The 15,989-nt window shown below is 31.1% G+C and overlaps 1 protein-coding gene and 1 long non-coding RNA gene across 15 annotated transcripts in view; one reads left to right on the top strand and one right to left on the bottom strand.

Moving 5' to 3' along the window:
• The window catches only part of Rdl (Resistant to dieldrin), a 94,372-nt gene that overhangs the window by 71,916 nt on the left and 6,467 nt on the right, over nucleotides 1–15,989 (bottom strand). The gene's annotated exons all lie outside the window — the stretch shown is intronic.
• Nucleotides 1–15,989, top strand: part of LOC141528826 (uncharacterized) — a 132,948-nt gene that overhangs the window by 59,632 nt on the left and 57,327 nt on the right. The window contains exon 4 of the long non-coding RNA XR_012479477.1: nucleotides 15,567–15,757. This is a non-coding gene — a long non-coding RNA (uncharacterized LOC141528826). The remainder of the gene's footprint in view (nucleotides 1–15,566; nucleotides 15,758–15,989) is intronic.

Genomic DNA, 15,989 nt, shown 5'->3' on the forward strand with positions numbered 1-15,989 from the left:
TTTTCTTCAAAAGCGGTTTACGTTTTCTTATAGAGAATATTGTGTAGTTTTCAAAACCCTCCTTCGATTTCCTATACGGTCATTATTTCCAGAGTTATTGATTTCCAAAGTCAAAAAAACTTTTTGCTTTGATTGACGATAACTCCGCGGCAAATTATCGTACAGGCTTTTTGATTACGTCAAATTAAAGGGTATTAAATTTACTAAAAGAGCTTTTAAACGAAACAATCGAAAAATTTTTTTGAAGCCCGTAGACCTTTTTTAAGACGAAAAAAAATTTCGAAAAAGTTTTTTTCAGTAGTTTTCTTAGGATTTCTCCAGACCTGACGATGACAAAAAATTTTCATGGTCATATCTAAAAACTAGACACTTGGAGCTACAATTTGCTTTTTTTTTTTTCTGTGCGATCATTTTCTTCGGAGTTACAGCTCGCTGAAAATCACCAAAAAATTTGGAATTTTTTTTATATCCCTTAATTTTTGTGACTAGTGTAAGCACGCAAATTTACTTCCCCTTTGATTTAATTACTCAATATATTAACGAATTTTTTGTTTCTTACTTTTAAGGTTTTATATTAAAAAAATTCAAGAAAATTATTATTATTTTATTGGGTACTTCGCTAGTAATAATAATGATGATAATAATAATAATAATAATGATAACTAGCAACTATAAATAAATAAAATTTTGCTTTATTAAAAATGTCAATAATTCACAAGATACAAAGTTATTTCACAATTGTTGACATTTTTAAAGATATCAGCTCATCCCGATGTTACACTCTTCAAGAGCTTTCATTTGAGTACCCACATGTATTTTTATATATTTTTCATATATACATATATATATAACATATTTATAAATATATGAAAAATTGATGTGGGTACTCAAATGAAAGGTCTTGATAAGTGTAGCATTGAGATGAGCTTATATCTTTAAAAATGTCAATAGTTGACAAGATACAAGGTCATTTCTTAATTATGTATTTAAAGATAGAGCATTTTCGAATGCAGCCTAAATACTTATCATTATAAATTTTCTATCGGTGAGAATGATATGAAAAAATGAACAGGCACAACTCCAGGTCATATAAATACACTAGCCACAAAATTTTGCTTATTCTCTTAATAATTTCGATATTAATAATAATAATAATGATAATAGTATATCTAAATATATAAAAAAAAAGTAAAGAAAGATCCTTGATGTATGAAATAAAAAAATATGAGAAGGAGTTACTTAACGAAAAATTAAAGACCAACTGAAGTAAAGATGGTAAACTTGAAAGCGAAAGATCCGAGTTTTCACAGCAAGAGAACTCTGGAAATGTGTGAGGGGTGTCGGGGCCACGGGGCCATGCAGCGCTGACCGAGTTTGTCGGTTGGAGGTCCCATTGATTTTCTGGGCCATGTCAAGGCTGCACGCGAGACCCCTGTCCACCTCACCCCACCAACCCCGGCTCGGCACTCGCGTCAGCCTCCCACAAGCCCTCCTCCTTCTCCACATGTTTATACACACATGTTTGTGTATCTCGAGAACGTATATAGCATACATATAATATTATATACACAATCTCAGATAAGAATTGTAGCTGGTAGCTGGTACTTGTACAAACTGTCTCGGAACCGAACGGGGCTGGCTTGCTGCTTCCTTCCTCTACTCGCTCTGGGGTGATACACACTCGAGCTCCCTTATTATATCGCACTTGCTACGGCCTTTGCTTTTTCAAGATTACACTTTTAGATTTTTCAAAATTAACACTCCTTTCACTGTTCTTTACGCTGTCGAGTTTATTTTTCATAACAATCGTGATAATAAGCCCTATTTTTATAAAACAATCACTGTTTTTATTAATTTATTGATGTAAGGGCTTATACATACTCGGAAAAGGATGAGCTATGAGAAATAATAATCGATGGATAATAAATATCAATTCAAACAGTAATTACAGCTTTGTAAATGTCAAAAAAAAATTAAAATGCTAGTCTTGAGTCTGAATAATTGTTTGAAATATTAAAAATTAACAAGAATCTGAGTATATTTTACAATTTATTTTTTTTTTATACTTTTAATTTTTAATTAATCAAATTTTTTAAAATTTGCACATAATTTAGATTTGTTTCTAATTTTTACACAATTTTTTTTTTTTCAACTACATTTTTCAGCAATTAATTTAAGGATTAATATTTTAAATAAATATTCGATATTTTCATAAAAAATTTATGATCAAAATTTCCATAAAAAAAATTTTTGAAATTTTTTTATGAATCATTAAATAACATATTATATTAAAAAAATTTTACTTAATTCAAAAATTTTTAATCTCAATTAAAACCAGTGAAACTTTTTATTATAATTTCCTTGATTCACAAATTTTCTTTTAAATCAAGTTAATTATTTTTATCTCTCTATAAAACAATAAAAAAGCTCTTCCAACGGAAGAATCCCAGTTAATGTATCCCCTCAATTAAGAAATAATTGATTCAGGAGTTAAGTGCAGAAAGGAGGCAATGTAAATAGTATCACTAGAGCGAGTAAATGGAGCTTAGAGTCGAGGAAGGGGCGCAGAAGGGTTTAGGTGGTATTAGGCGATGTGTCTAGGGACAACAGATGTGTAGCTTCAGCCAGAGTAACTACTCTGGCGTTACTCAGTATAATATAACCAGGACACAATCGTCGCTAATGGGACTCGCCAGTCCAGGATAGGAAATGTCTATTGCTCAGAATGCACGCAGGTGACGCAGCAGCGAGCGCCGGTGGACCGTGTGGAATTCGATTGGCTGGTGACAATCTCCGGTAACAACTATTTCGCGAATTTCGGCAATATCCGCACAATAAGGGTCGTCGAGGGCCGCCGACACCGCAGATAATGCTCCGATAAGAGAAGAGACATGCGTCGGTTGCCGAATCAATGTTAATATCACGTGATACGGGTACTAATACCTATTAATATACGATAAACGATATACATATTAGACATTAACATCAACAGCTACTGGTAATTGAGCCTTTGATCTTATGTCTCTATATTATTATTCAAATCCTTTTAATATTAGAAAGTAAAAAATCGAGGATCATTATTTTTTATATGAAATTTAAATTAGCTTAGATGATAATTATTATACTTTGTGATGATAACTGTTACCATCTCTCAATTATTCCTACTATAAATATCTTTTTCGAGGTTATAAAGTTTAAAGAAAAATTTCCAATTGTAAATTAAAAATTAAATGAGTTAATTCTGATAAACAATATTAATATTAGATAATATTGATGATGTTTATAAAATAAAATTAGACAATGACAAGGGGATAGGGTTGGTAGATACTTTAATTGAGATTGTTTATTAAATGATTTGAGGAGTATTAAATCCTATCGAGTTAAAAAAATTCTACGATAGATAAATGAAAATTTTTACTATCTGTATGATTATTCGGAAGTTATTTTTAATTTTTTGACTAATTTAAACAAGCGATAAATAAAACGCTTGGCGTTAAATTAATAGCCCGATAGATTATAAGGCAGCATTCAGATGTCGGGAGAGTCAGTCGGTCTTCTTGAGCTCGGAAGACAAATAGCGCTAAATGAGATTAAAAGTTGGAATAAGAATTTGTGAGTAATTGGCTATAAAATTTCGTCGACCGCGAATAAGGATAAAAAATCCAAGAGCAGAGGGGTTGAGCTTAACCCGGCCACCGACTCCGACGCTTCTCTTTTGCTCGGGCAAAGAAATAAGAGAATTAAGCTTGAGAATTATGGAGTCTCTGGCTGAGGAAAAAATTATAGGTGGATTTAAGTTTCCTGTTTTTCTTCGGCTCCTCCGTCGTATGTGAATCCGTGACATTATTATTAAATCCACCCGACCGCTTTTTATGAATCTATTTTTGATTGCTTGAATCAAGCATATGCGACGACAATAATTTATTATTATTATCAAACTAAAACCATTAAATTTATTTTACATTAAATTATAAAGAGAATTTTTTTGGACTGTGTATGTTGTTTTAGGGTATTAATGAAAATCAAAAATAAATAAAACTCATCATCTCTATCTCCGTCTCAATTAAAACTCTATTTCGAATGTATACGTAAATTAAACATTTTAGTGTTAGACCTGTTAAAGTTGGCAACATTACCGCATCAGTGGGCTTCATTTCATTAGAGTCTGCATGGAACTTTTAAACATGTTTAACAAAAAGTATACCGTGTACCATTAAACTTTATATGTGGCTTTGTTACCCAGACTCGGGGTTTTATATTAAATTTTAGTTTCCCATCCTATAAACAAACTCCCATTAAACTCACCTACTTATATATCTATATTTATATCGAGAATCACGTCATACACTAAATATATAAATTACTTTGACATAACGCTTTCACGGTTTATCGCGTGTTATTCCGGGTGTTACTTTCCGTCGACCAGAGAATTGCCGGTATGATTTACATGACACGATCTTGAGAGTGCGTCCTTCAGTTATGTGTTATACCGTTAAATTTTTAGTGTTAAATTACTCCTAAGAATTTCTTACAGTAATAAAAAAGTGTGAATTAAATTTATTGAAAATTTTATAAATTCATAAGAATTTTTTTTATACAATTTTAAGAGGATATAAAAATTTTTTTTGCATATTTTAAAAATTTACTTACTCAAGAAAATGTTTAAAATATTTTTATTATTGACAAAATTTTTCTTACAATTTTTTTTTTTTTTTTTGACATAAATAAAGTCTAAATTTATATTTTAAAAAAATCTCGGAATGAAAATCATGCAAAAAAAAATTTTTTTTTATGTTTTAAAAAAATATCCTTTGATTTTTTTTTTTTTTTATGAAGCTTAAAAAAACCTTCTCTATAGACTATAACACCCTTAACTTCTTACTTTAACAACTTGATACTGCGTAAAAAATAATTTATATGTCAGAGAAGCACTTACTTAACTTTTTCTCACCTCTGTGGCTCTTAAAAAAATTTATATTGTAGAAAATAAAAGTAGCGTATTGACAGACGAGTGCGGGATGGGTGTAAAAATCAGCGGATACGAAAGTGCAAGGTAACGAGCAATTCGTAGTGGTTGTAAAATAGAATAACAGGTAAAGTGACGAGAATAATCTTGAAACGACGTGGTTATAGCTACTTGAGATTTTTATCGGTTTCATATAAATTTAACCAGCCACCCACTGCTCTCAAGTACACAATACACCTATAATGTTAATTACATTTTTACCCAGAAGTATCAGTAACTGTATGTGTAATTAGGTTACATAATTAAGCCAGTTATTAATTGTTTTTGATAACGTTAACGTGTAGTTACTGTTGTCGAGTTAAAGATCCACGTGAGATTCTGTTAATAAAACAATAAAAAAGCCCATAAATAACAGTAATAACAGCAATTAACCGGCAATTCTGGCGATCAGTTAATTAATTTTTTTAGGTCACCCTTTTTTGTTAATTGATATATTTTTTTTTTAATTTTATTTTAATTTAATTTGCCCAGTGATTTATTCCAATGACGATTAATTTTTAATCCTGATTAAAATTAAATCCGACTATTTTCATTTAAATATCAAAGTGCCAATTATTCGGGTTTTCAATTAACGAATTTGAATGTAAAAATATCTTTGCCGTCTCTGCTATTAAATAATATTTTATTACAACTTTTTTTTTTTTTTTTCACTTTACAAAATGCTAAGTCATAAATTCAATTAAAATAAAAAAAAATACGAATGTGATATAATAAAAAATATTATGTAATAATAATAAAAATAAAACAATGAATTATTACTCGAGTGTATCAGTTACAGAGACAATGAGCGCATTGTCCAATTAAAAAAAAGCCCGAGTTTATTTTTACTTTTTTTTAATTTAACGCATTAAAAACAGTCGGATGTTTACGGACCGCAATAATTCGGATTTAGTTCGGACAGGTACCTCCGAATGGCACCCTACTGCACCAGCAGTCTCTTCAAATGTTGTATGTCAGCGTCTGTCTATGTCTGTAGTGATACTAGGTGATTCGTGTTCTCTCATTTCATGTTTCTCATTTATACACCCTCTGCTCGTTTGCAGACTTGCTCTGCTGTATATATGTATGTATGTATATGTATATATATGGTACTACCCTCTATCCCGTTCTGGTGGATGTCGTCCACTCGGAATTCACACGGTTGTGTCTAATTGAACAACGTGTACACCCAGTAGAGAAGCAAGCAAACCTGCTCGACTCCTTCCACCCCATCACTAACTCTGTTGACTCACTGACTCTAGAATGTCTCCCGGTACTTTATGCCAGCTTATTTATATACATACATATATATTTACACGTTCCTCGCTCTTGGATTCATATTTACCGTCGTCTATACACTCTTTACCCTTTATTAAGCGTAATTAAGCTGCTTTTATGTGGAATTCGGGAGACAAGTTTAATTCTATGGTAATTTTTTCTAATTAGAATCAATAGCTGTGGAAAAGTTTTCTTTTATGGCGATATATAAAAATAAAAAATTAATTTTGTAATTATATATCTTATTTTTTAGTTGTGTCTTTGTGTTACGAATTTTTTACAGTTACAAAAGTAAAATTTCATTTTAAAGTTTATTTTTTCCAACGAAAAATATTGAAAAAATTAAAAAAGAGTCAGTTAAAAAAATTATTAAAAAATTTTTTTTTATAGTAATGATTTTTTAACTCTCTTCTAAGGAGATAATTTAGCGACCATGCGCCACCTGTTGGTGATTTTACAAACTAAATCAGATAAAAAAATTATTTGGGAGTATATATACTTATATTAAGGCTCATTATGCCAGATATGTTCTGATAAGGCGATATTTGACCTAATCTAACCAATTTTGATAGATAGGGACATGCAAAAAATTAATTTAGTCATACTAGAAAATTTTTTCTGAAAATGGAACAAATTTTCCGTGCAAATAAATGAAATGACAATAAATATTTTAATTGTAAGGTGTAAAAGAGAGCATGAATTATTAATCCGAACAGGAGGTGAAAATAAATGTCCAGAAATCACGTTGTAACATTTAATAACGACACTTAATATGTAGGACTTAATTTTAATGTGAAAAAGTCACGCGTCGATTTATCATCATGAATTTCTAGCGTAATATAACAGAGAGGTATTATGTGGAGGGACAAGTGTAGAATAGAATAGTATGCGAAGTAGAGGAGAAAAGTCCAGTCGCACGGACACCGAGAATGACAGCGATACCGACAAGAGATAGAAAGAGAGAAACTAAAACGGAAAGTGGGAATTTATGCTCGGTCCGTGTTACTGCTGAGAATCGTCGAGATTATTCATATTTTATCGAGGGCGATCAAAGCTGAGACTTTGGATCTATTGTAATGCCTCCAATATTTATCGATTCCGGGGGGGTCGTGACCTTTGACCTATCTCCAATATTCCATTTTATTTTTTACGGCGTCCTCCACATCCAGCCCCTTCGCTTCTGCCCTCCAGACTTACTTTTTACTCCTATCCCAGTTCCTTCTCATTGTATCGTTAAACTTGATATTGTCGCGCTGCGTTTCGAATAAATAACGTATAAAGTTGTATACTCTTCGTCGCTGCTGTTTGTGTGTAAGAGAAAAAAATAAAAAAAAAAAAAGAGAGACCGGGTAGAGTTAGAGTGAATGAGTGAGTAGAATGCCGAGAGCTTTTTCTCCATAACACATTTTATTATTACCTACTATCAAAGTTTCTTTGTAATATAAAAATACATTCTTCTTTGAGCTTTGAGATGCATATAAAAATTCACTGCTAAAGTATTTTTCCACCAGTTGTTGGATGGAATAAGAAGAAAGAATGTGTGTTCATTTTCCGACTATGAAAAAAGTTATTTTGTACACACCGTGTGTCGGCATTTTTTTTTTATTTCATTCTAACTTTTCGTTATTAAAATCAATAATTTTTTTAAAATTGCCAAGTTAGTCTGACTTTTTATACTTTTTTTTTTTTTTTTTAACGATGCTGTCTAGATGTGCAAACAATAAAAAAACATTTTGTTTTAATTAAAAAATAGAAAAAAATCAATTTAGAATAAAAAGAAACAATTTACTGAAAAAATATAAAAATTATAAACTTGTGCTAACTTTTTTGGAATTATTAATTATTTTTTTAATTCTAAAAAATTTTTTTCCAAATTTAGCTCCAATATAATTATAAATCTTTCATAAAAATTTATTTTTTTATAAAAAATAGACTTTTTTTTAAATTATTAAATATGAGATTAATTAATTTGAGGGCTCTACAATTGCAATGTAAGAATAAATAAAGAATAATAAACGGAAAGTAGGTAACGGGTCACGAGTTGAGAGATCTACGCATAACACAAAGTATAAAGAATATATATAGCTGTTGACTGGTTTAGTCATCCATTAGCTTTTATTCATCACCACTGGAACTATTGAAGTATCTTTCACTCCCAACTAAACTCTTGTACATTTTCATACAAGTAAAGCTTGCTTGGCTCGGTCATGACTACTGCCGTAGATCCCTATATGTACTCTGCATTAATGTGTGTTAGTTGCTAATGAAAGCTCGTCCGACCTTTCTCGACATCTCTAGTCTAGTGCTTTGTAACAATATTCTCCGGGGCCTTGTAACAACCAACTACTGCCAGTGGAACGATGCGCAACCCTCATTTTCATACATACTCTCTTCTTTATATATAAATTACTCCTATGAGTTGTTTATTTGTATTTTTTTTTCTTTTAATCTTCTTTATTGCTAACAATAAGACAGTGACATTATTTTCGAAGGAGATTTTTTTTTGTTTTTTTATTATTATAAAAATTAATTATAATTATAAAAAAATTTACTGACGTGACTATTTATTATTATTTTTATTTAACAAAAAAAATTCACCGGGTAGAATTTTTTTTTTTACCGTAAAAAATAAAATTCTTTTCGAATTTTACTCCAAAGGATATTAATTAATTAAAAATCATCCACATTAAAAATTAATTCTAAGAGCAATTGATTTTTTTATTTCTAAGTTTTACAAAAATTAGATGCAAAAAATTATTTAGAGTCATTTCAATTTTTTTTTTTATTCGCAAGTCAAAACACGATTTTTCAAATCGTTTTTTATAATTATTATAAATTGTTAAATTTGTTGTGGAAAAAGCTTGATGATAAATTAAACGGATTAAAAAGTCAGTAGCAGAGAAGCAGAGCTTCGGTTTAGCGGTTACGGAGGATAAAGACACGTCAGATGAGACATAACAAGAGAAATGAGTTGAGTGAATCGTGACGAAACGCTAACGCACTTTCTGCAGCTAAACTATATAATGCTGTACCAAAAGTTTTGAATAGCTGAGGAGTAGAGACAGTAGAGTGAGGAGTAGAGTAGAGAATGAACGTTTAATGTCGTAACTATCAGTACTCCGCAAGCTTCTGTGTGTTTCACCAGGAAAACTTTGTTCGAGCTTCTCGCTTATTCTTTGTGCCCGCAAACTCGCTTCATCTCCCTCAATCTCGCCTCGCTTGCCGAGAAAACCTCGCTGTTGTGTGTGTACTCTATTTCTCGTTCCACGATACTACTTCATCCTCACAGTGAAGTGGTACTAGAGTTAACGCGAAAGCGAGACGTCATCTCACTTCGGCAGCTTCAGACAACCACTTTAAATTATTATTTTATTTAGATTATTCATTTTTTTTTCTCCCTTTCGTCCCTCGATATTCAATTTTTATTCAAATTTTTATAATCCTTCTACTTTGTTTTACATTTCATTGCTAATTATTTATTTTCCTAAAATAATTTATTAATATCCTTGAAAAATTTAATGTTTGTTAAATTGCACTGTGATTTTTTAACTATTGATTTTTTTGAAGATATAAGCTCATCCTGATTTTACACTCATCAAAAGCTTTCATTTGAGTACCCACATGCAATTTTAATATATTTTTCATATATACATATATATATAATATATATAAATATATGAAAAATTGATGTGGGTACTTAAATGAAAGGTCTCGATGAGTGTAACATCAGGATGAGCTTATATCTTTAAAAATTTTAATAATTTACAAGATACAAGGTCATTTTTTAATTATTTATCTTGAATACAAAATTTTTCTTATTCTCTTAATAATATGGATAATAATAATAATAAATAATAATTTTTAAATTCATTGCGTGCGAACCTATAAACTAGGTAACCATTAAAATAATTGCTATACATTTTAATAGAACCTTAAAGTTTGTATACTTTTAAACAAATTTCAGTAGTTTGGCGTAACGCGATCGCCGAGCTTTCAGGGCTTTTCAAACTTCTCAAGTACAATCCTCGGCACAAAGACTCCTCAGATTCCCGAGGAGGATCCAAAGGCTCTGCATATACAACTATACATCCATATAAATCTCTCTCTATATACATTTATATAGATATATATATATAAATATATAAAACAACACAAAACTTTATTACTCATCCTAATGCTTTTAAAAGTTTAAACATGTAAAACTTTGCAATCATGAAAATTCTATTTGTATAATTTCACGCTACTTAAAATATTTGTTGATTTATTTATTTATCCGGTGAGTTATCACACTCAGATACTTGAGAGGTAGAGCACCGAGTTGCGCTGATAACTAATTTTGTTTCGCGGCAAAAGTTGTTGCAATTGGAATAACTTGGAAATACATTAATAAATCTTCCGCAAAACAATAACATTTGCATACCTGCAACTCAGATAATTGTCCTCAGACTCTCCTAAAAAATTTATCTTGTTCCCAGTGAATAAAAAATAAAGAAAAAAAAAAAATGGCATGCAAGAATGTAATATTGAACAGACTAGAGCCGATAAAAAAATTCCATAGATTTTTCTGGCATATTATTATTATTATCTAAGTCTTAAGGAGAATTTCATTTGTCTGTTGTTTGCCGAATTGTCTTCCGGTTCGTATCCGTGAAAAAATTTTATGATATTGCCTGATATGATAATTTTTTTATACAGCCATTATTTATGACCTGATATTGCCAATTTTCAGATCTGAATTTATTAAAAAAAAAACCTATTGAATTTAATTTAATTTTTCTAAATAAAGTTTTTTTTTAATTTTCAATTTTTGTAGGAAGAAGTTTAAAATTTTGGATTTTTAAAGCAGAAAGTTAAAAATATTTTTATGTACACTTTTTTGGCTTTAAGGACGTTCAATCGTACTTTTTTTAGGATTATTTTAAAAAATTGAGACTCATTAATTGAAGATATAAAAAATATTTTTTATCAAAAATAATATAAATGAGCGGTATTAATTTTTTTTAAAAAAAATGTTTGATGTTAGTGACTTTTGATATTTTACGTGAGTGGCAGTAAGTGAGCGATAGTCAGTAAAGAGTTCTTAACAAAAAAAAATTTTAATTAACGCGATATCAGAAATTTTGATATAATTTCTACATCCATTTATTTTTTATTTTTTCCTTACTCAATTTTAAGCAAGTAAATTTGGTAAATTTCGTATAGATAGCGTCTCTTTATTATTCGAATGGGGATCGAATGACAAAGCATGCGGGCACTTGTGACTCCAAGGCGGTTTGATTAGAGGAACACAATTGTAGGGCGTGAAGCGAATTGAAATCCAATTTATACTACCCTGAATTCTATCGCTCCTACATCCCTGTTTCCCTCTCCCACTTCCGCTCTGTCTCTTGAGTCTTCAGACTGACCACCAATCGCTTCCTGAATACAAATAATTGATTCGTGCTGAGAATCGTAAATTAAAAGGCATTTCCTTTCCCCACTCCTGGGGTTTGATAAAATACAAACCATTAATTTAGTGGCTTAATCTAATAATTCAATAATTTAATAAACCAGCAGTAGAATTAATTAAATTAAATTAAATTAAACAGATGATTTAATGAAGTTACGAATAAACGAAGTTTGTGTTCATAAGTGGTAACAAATCAAACAGTTATTACCGTTACGATCAGCAACAGTAATATCCGTGTCTGCGGAATAAGGGATGAAGGATGAAGGAAAGCTAACGTCCGTCTGTTTGTCTGCGGGTTCGTTACGTTTTACCTCCGGTTTGGCTCCGTTCGTGGACGTTTCCACGCTGACGCTCCTCTAATGCCAATACCAATATCAGCCCGATGTGACTTGGTCATCATCGCCCCTCTCGCCCCGTCTGCGCCGTCAGAATCTTCCACAGAGCACACATGAACACTGCACGTAAACTCTATTTGAGTCTTGCGCTTTCAGCTCCTGTCAGAGTCCATCTTCCTCACGTGCCAGCTAAGCTATGCATGGGTAATTTTATCTCTAGCCACCTTCCTCTCGCCCCCGTTCTTCCACTCGGTCGCATCCTATATATTTTAATTTTAAACCTACTGCGAGTCAACCTCTGCCATCAATCTGTAATTTTCCGCTCGCTTGCCGCTGAGTTATGGCATTTTTACCCAAATAAACCAAAAATACTTTCAATGGCTCTATTGTCAGAGGATTAAGGAACAAGTTTTCTTGAATTTTAATTGAATTGATATTTTAAGTTAATTTTTTAATGCAAGAAAATATTTTTGGAAAAATTTTTATCAAAAAATACGACTATTAATTTTTTTTTTATTTTTATCTGATGAAAAAAATTAAGAATTTACTCTGTAAAATTTTTTTTCCTTATTAATATAAATTTTTGATTCATGTAAATTTTTTTTTGAATATTCAAATTTAATAAATTTAGAAAAATATTCATATCAATTTTAAAAATTTCAAAAAACGCATTTTATAATTTTTTAACTAAAAAAAAAAAACAAGAAAAAAAGTCGATCTGCAAATTTTTCTGTGTGTTAAGCCACATATGGTTACACCAGAAAATTTTTTAACGATCTTATTGTAAAAAAAATCAATTAATTGTCACAAAAAAAAAATTTCCTGAATTAAATTGAAGATACAGGATATTAATTTTCGATGAAATATTATGTATGTCAGAGTGTTGAATTCTCGCAGGTGTTGAGATAAAGTCAAAACGTCTATAAAAAACAATAAAAAATAATATTTACCGTTTGACGGAAAAGGGAGAAAAGAATGTAGGATTAATGACAGCGCAGAATACTCCCAATAAAAATATTACCCATCTTCAGATAGTTTTTTATGTTGCGTTATTCACAGAGATAAATTCACCCTCGACTCACTCTACATACTCTATAAGAGAGTATAGACTCGGAAAAGCAACGAACCGGTTCCCCGACCGACGAGCCGAGAGAACAACATTACCCCGGAAATAAATAAGCGACGGCGCCGGGAATACAAACAGCCGATGCATATTTAATAGTAAGCGAATATTAATGCCAGCTTACCGTCAGATGATTGATGAAACGGTGTCGAGCTTGGTCGAAAAGGCTATTTATATTTCACTGTAGAATTCATATTATATTATATACTACAGTAATAACGTGACGAGGAAGACGCGCAAGTGCTCGCGAGACATCACCCGAATAAACCTGATAAATATATAAATATTAATGTAAATATAAGTAATGGTTAATGGTGAAGTGAATACATTAATAAATAAAAAAAAAAGGTGTCTAGAGAACACTGTTAAACCCTCGGACGTTGACGTTTAAGGAATGAACACATTATAAATGTGATGTTTATTACACCAGTCGTGTCATGCAGGCTTTTCATTCATGATATACTTTATTTAATACCCTGACATTTAATCCCCAGGATTTTCATTCATTCTGTGGTTTAATTTCCATAAGATGAATCGTATAATATATAATTATTCACAAAAGAATAAATCTCTCATTTGAATTTTCAAAATAGCTGTCAATTGTTTCTTAAAATATTTATTTTTTCGTGAAAAAATTTTTTGATATGGCCATTAAGCAATATATGGCTTTATATGGCATTTATGGTCGAGTATGGCATATATGAACATAGCAAGACATATAAAAAATTAAATTTACTTTTGAATTTTATATCCTTTCTAGTAGCGAGCATATTTAAAGACTATACGCCATCTGTCGGGTATTTTTTAAATTATTTCTGCTAGAAAAATTCTTTATAAGGTATATATGGCATGTTTGAGCTCATAAAGCCATATAAAATTTTTTACGGATATACAACTAACATAGTTATAGATACAGGATGTATGATTTGTGCTACAGCACTCGCGATGATTGGATTCGATCTTATTTTATTTGACGTATCAATTTACATTGATATAGAAAATAATAATAACAAAATGATATCATTGATTTAAGCTTTTGACATCTCGACATGTAGATTGAAATGTAAATATCTGATGAATACTTTTGAAAACAGTTATATAACCATTTTATAAATCAAAATGAAAGATGTTATGAATTTCGATTGGACATATCTTTGGGTATACTCGTAGCAACCCTTAACTGCCAAACTCTAAACTGGTACAGAGAGTGTCTAGAGAGTAAACAACATCCAATCGCCGCACCGGTGAGCACGATCGCCCACATTTTCCTCTGCTGAGGAAGTAGGTCACTCTACTACCGGAAAGAGAGGGTATACCATCGACAAGAAAATTAGCCTAGCTGCACCCGTAGATTATTTTCCCTTATCCTAAAAGAAATTTATCGAGATAACCAACAAACAAAAAAGGTTCATTGAAAATCTATTTGTTGAATCAGAAACAATGGCACGGTATCAAGTATCTGTCGATAAAAAACAATCCTTAGTAGTTATATAATCTCCCACGATTAGATTGTCAGATCATTTACATTTTCGCAATTTCCAGTCAGCCCACAATTCTATTATTCAACATGAGTCATGAATAATGCCTGAGGACTGAGGACTGAGGACTAAAACAGGCATAAAGTACCAGTATCAGTATGTGTTGTCGTATTATATTGGTAGTAGTTGGTAGTTGGTATATATATAAAAGAAAGAGAAGAGAATTATTGGGGATGGAGTAACGATTCGCTGAGGTTCTTGATACTTGCTACTAGGTATTATCAGCAGACATGTATAGAACTAGTTGTAACTCCAGGGGCATATCGAATAAGATCGAACGAGCATGTTTCCCTTCAATTCGGGTACTTGAATTTATCACGAGATCGATCGTCCCTGATAAAGACAACGAGCTAGATGGAGATGCTAGATGCTAGATTGTCAGAGCAAGAGAGCCTTAAAAAGATTGTGGTTTTTATAAAAGTACATTTATGGCCTGATCTGGTCAAATGTGGCAATATAAAGCTACATATAAAAGTAAAAAAATTGTTTATCATTTTTTGAATGGATATAGGTAAATTCAAATTTTTTTATTGATAAAAATTGATTTAGTACTCGATTAAACTCAAAATAAATGGCAGATAAGCTTATTAAAAGAGTCAAAAAATTAATTTTGATTTTATTACTTAATTCATGAAATTAAACTCTCTACTAGTGAGAAATTTTAACTACAATGCGCCACCTAGCGGAAAAAATTGATACTACGTAAATAAAAAAATTATTTATGGAAATATATGACTATTTGTGGATGTATTAGGATATCTATAGACATGTATGGTCAAATCAAAAAATTTCAAACGGTTAAAGGTAGATATTAATGATAATTTTTTAATGATTTCAGGGAAAAATGATTAAAGTATGGGAGACACTCTGCGCCAGATGAAGTGGATATTTGCTACAGAAAAGCAGGAGGTATGAGGCGTGAAAGAATAAAGACGAAGCGTAAATATTGATAATCGCTCAAACGGGGACACAACTCAATGGCAGAGAATAGCAGCCCAAGTGCCAGGGACAAAAGTAACAAGAGTCAAGGTATGTGTAGTAGATAGTAGATGTATAAATGTACGTCTGTATTATATTACAGACCGGAGGAATCTGTACATGTGTGCCGAGTATAGTTATAGTTATAGCCAGTTTACGATCGATTTTAACCCTTGAGGGATACGCGAGTAAAAACTAAAATAGAATACGGAAGATTGGTGGTCGGGGGAAAAGTGCTATAAAAATAATCTCGCTTTAAAGTTATACCTCTTTTCATTTTATT

The sequence above is a fragment of the Cotesia typhae genome, unplaced genomic scaffold (assembly GCF_013202065.1).
Source record: "Cotesia typhae breed Kobodo isofemale line unplaced genomic scaffold, CoteBio_Ctyphae contig_44, whole genome shotgun sequence".
NCBI classification, from domain to species: domain Eukaryota; kingdom Metazoa; phylum Arthropoda; class Insecta; order Hymenoptera; family Braconidae; genus Cotesia; species Cotesia typhae.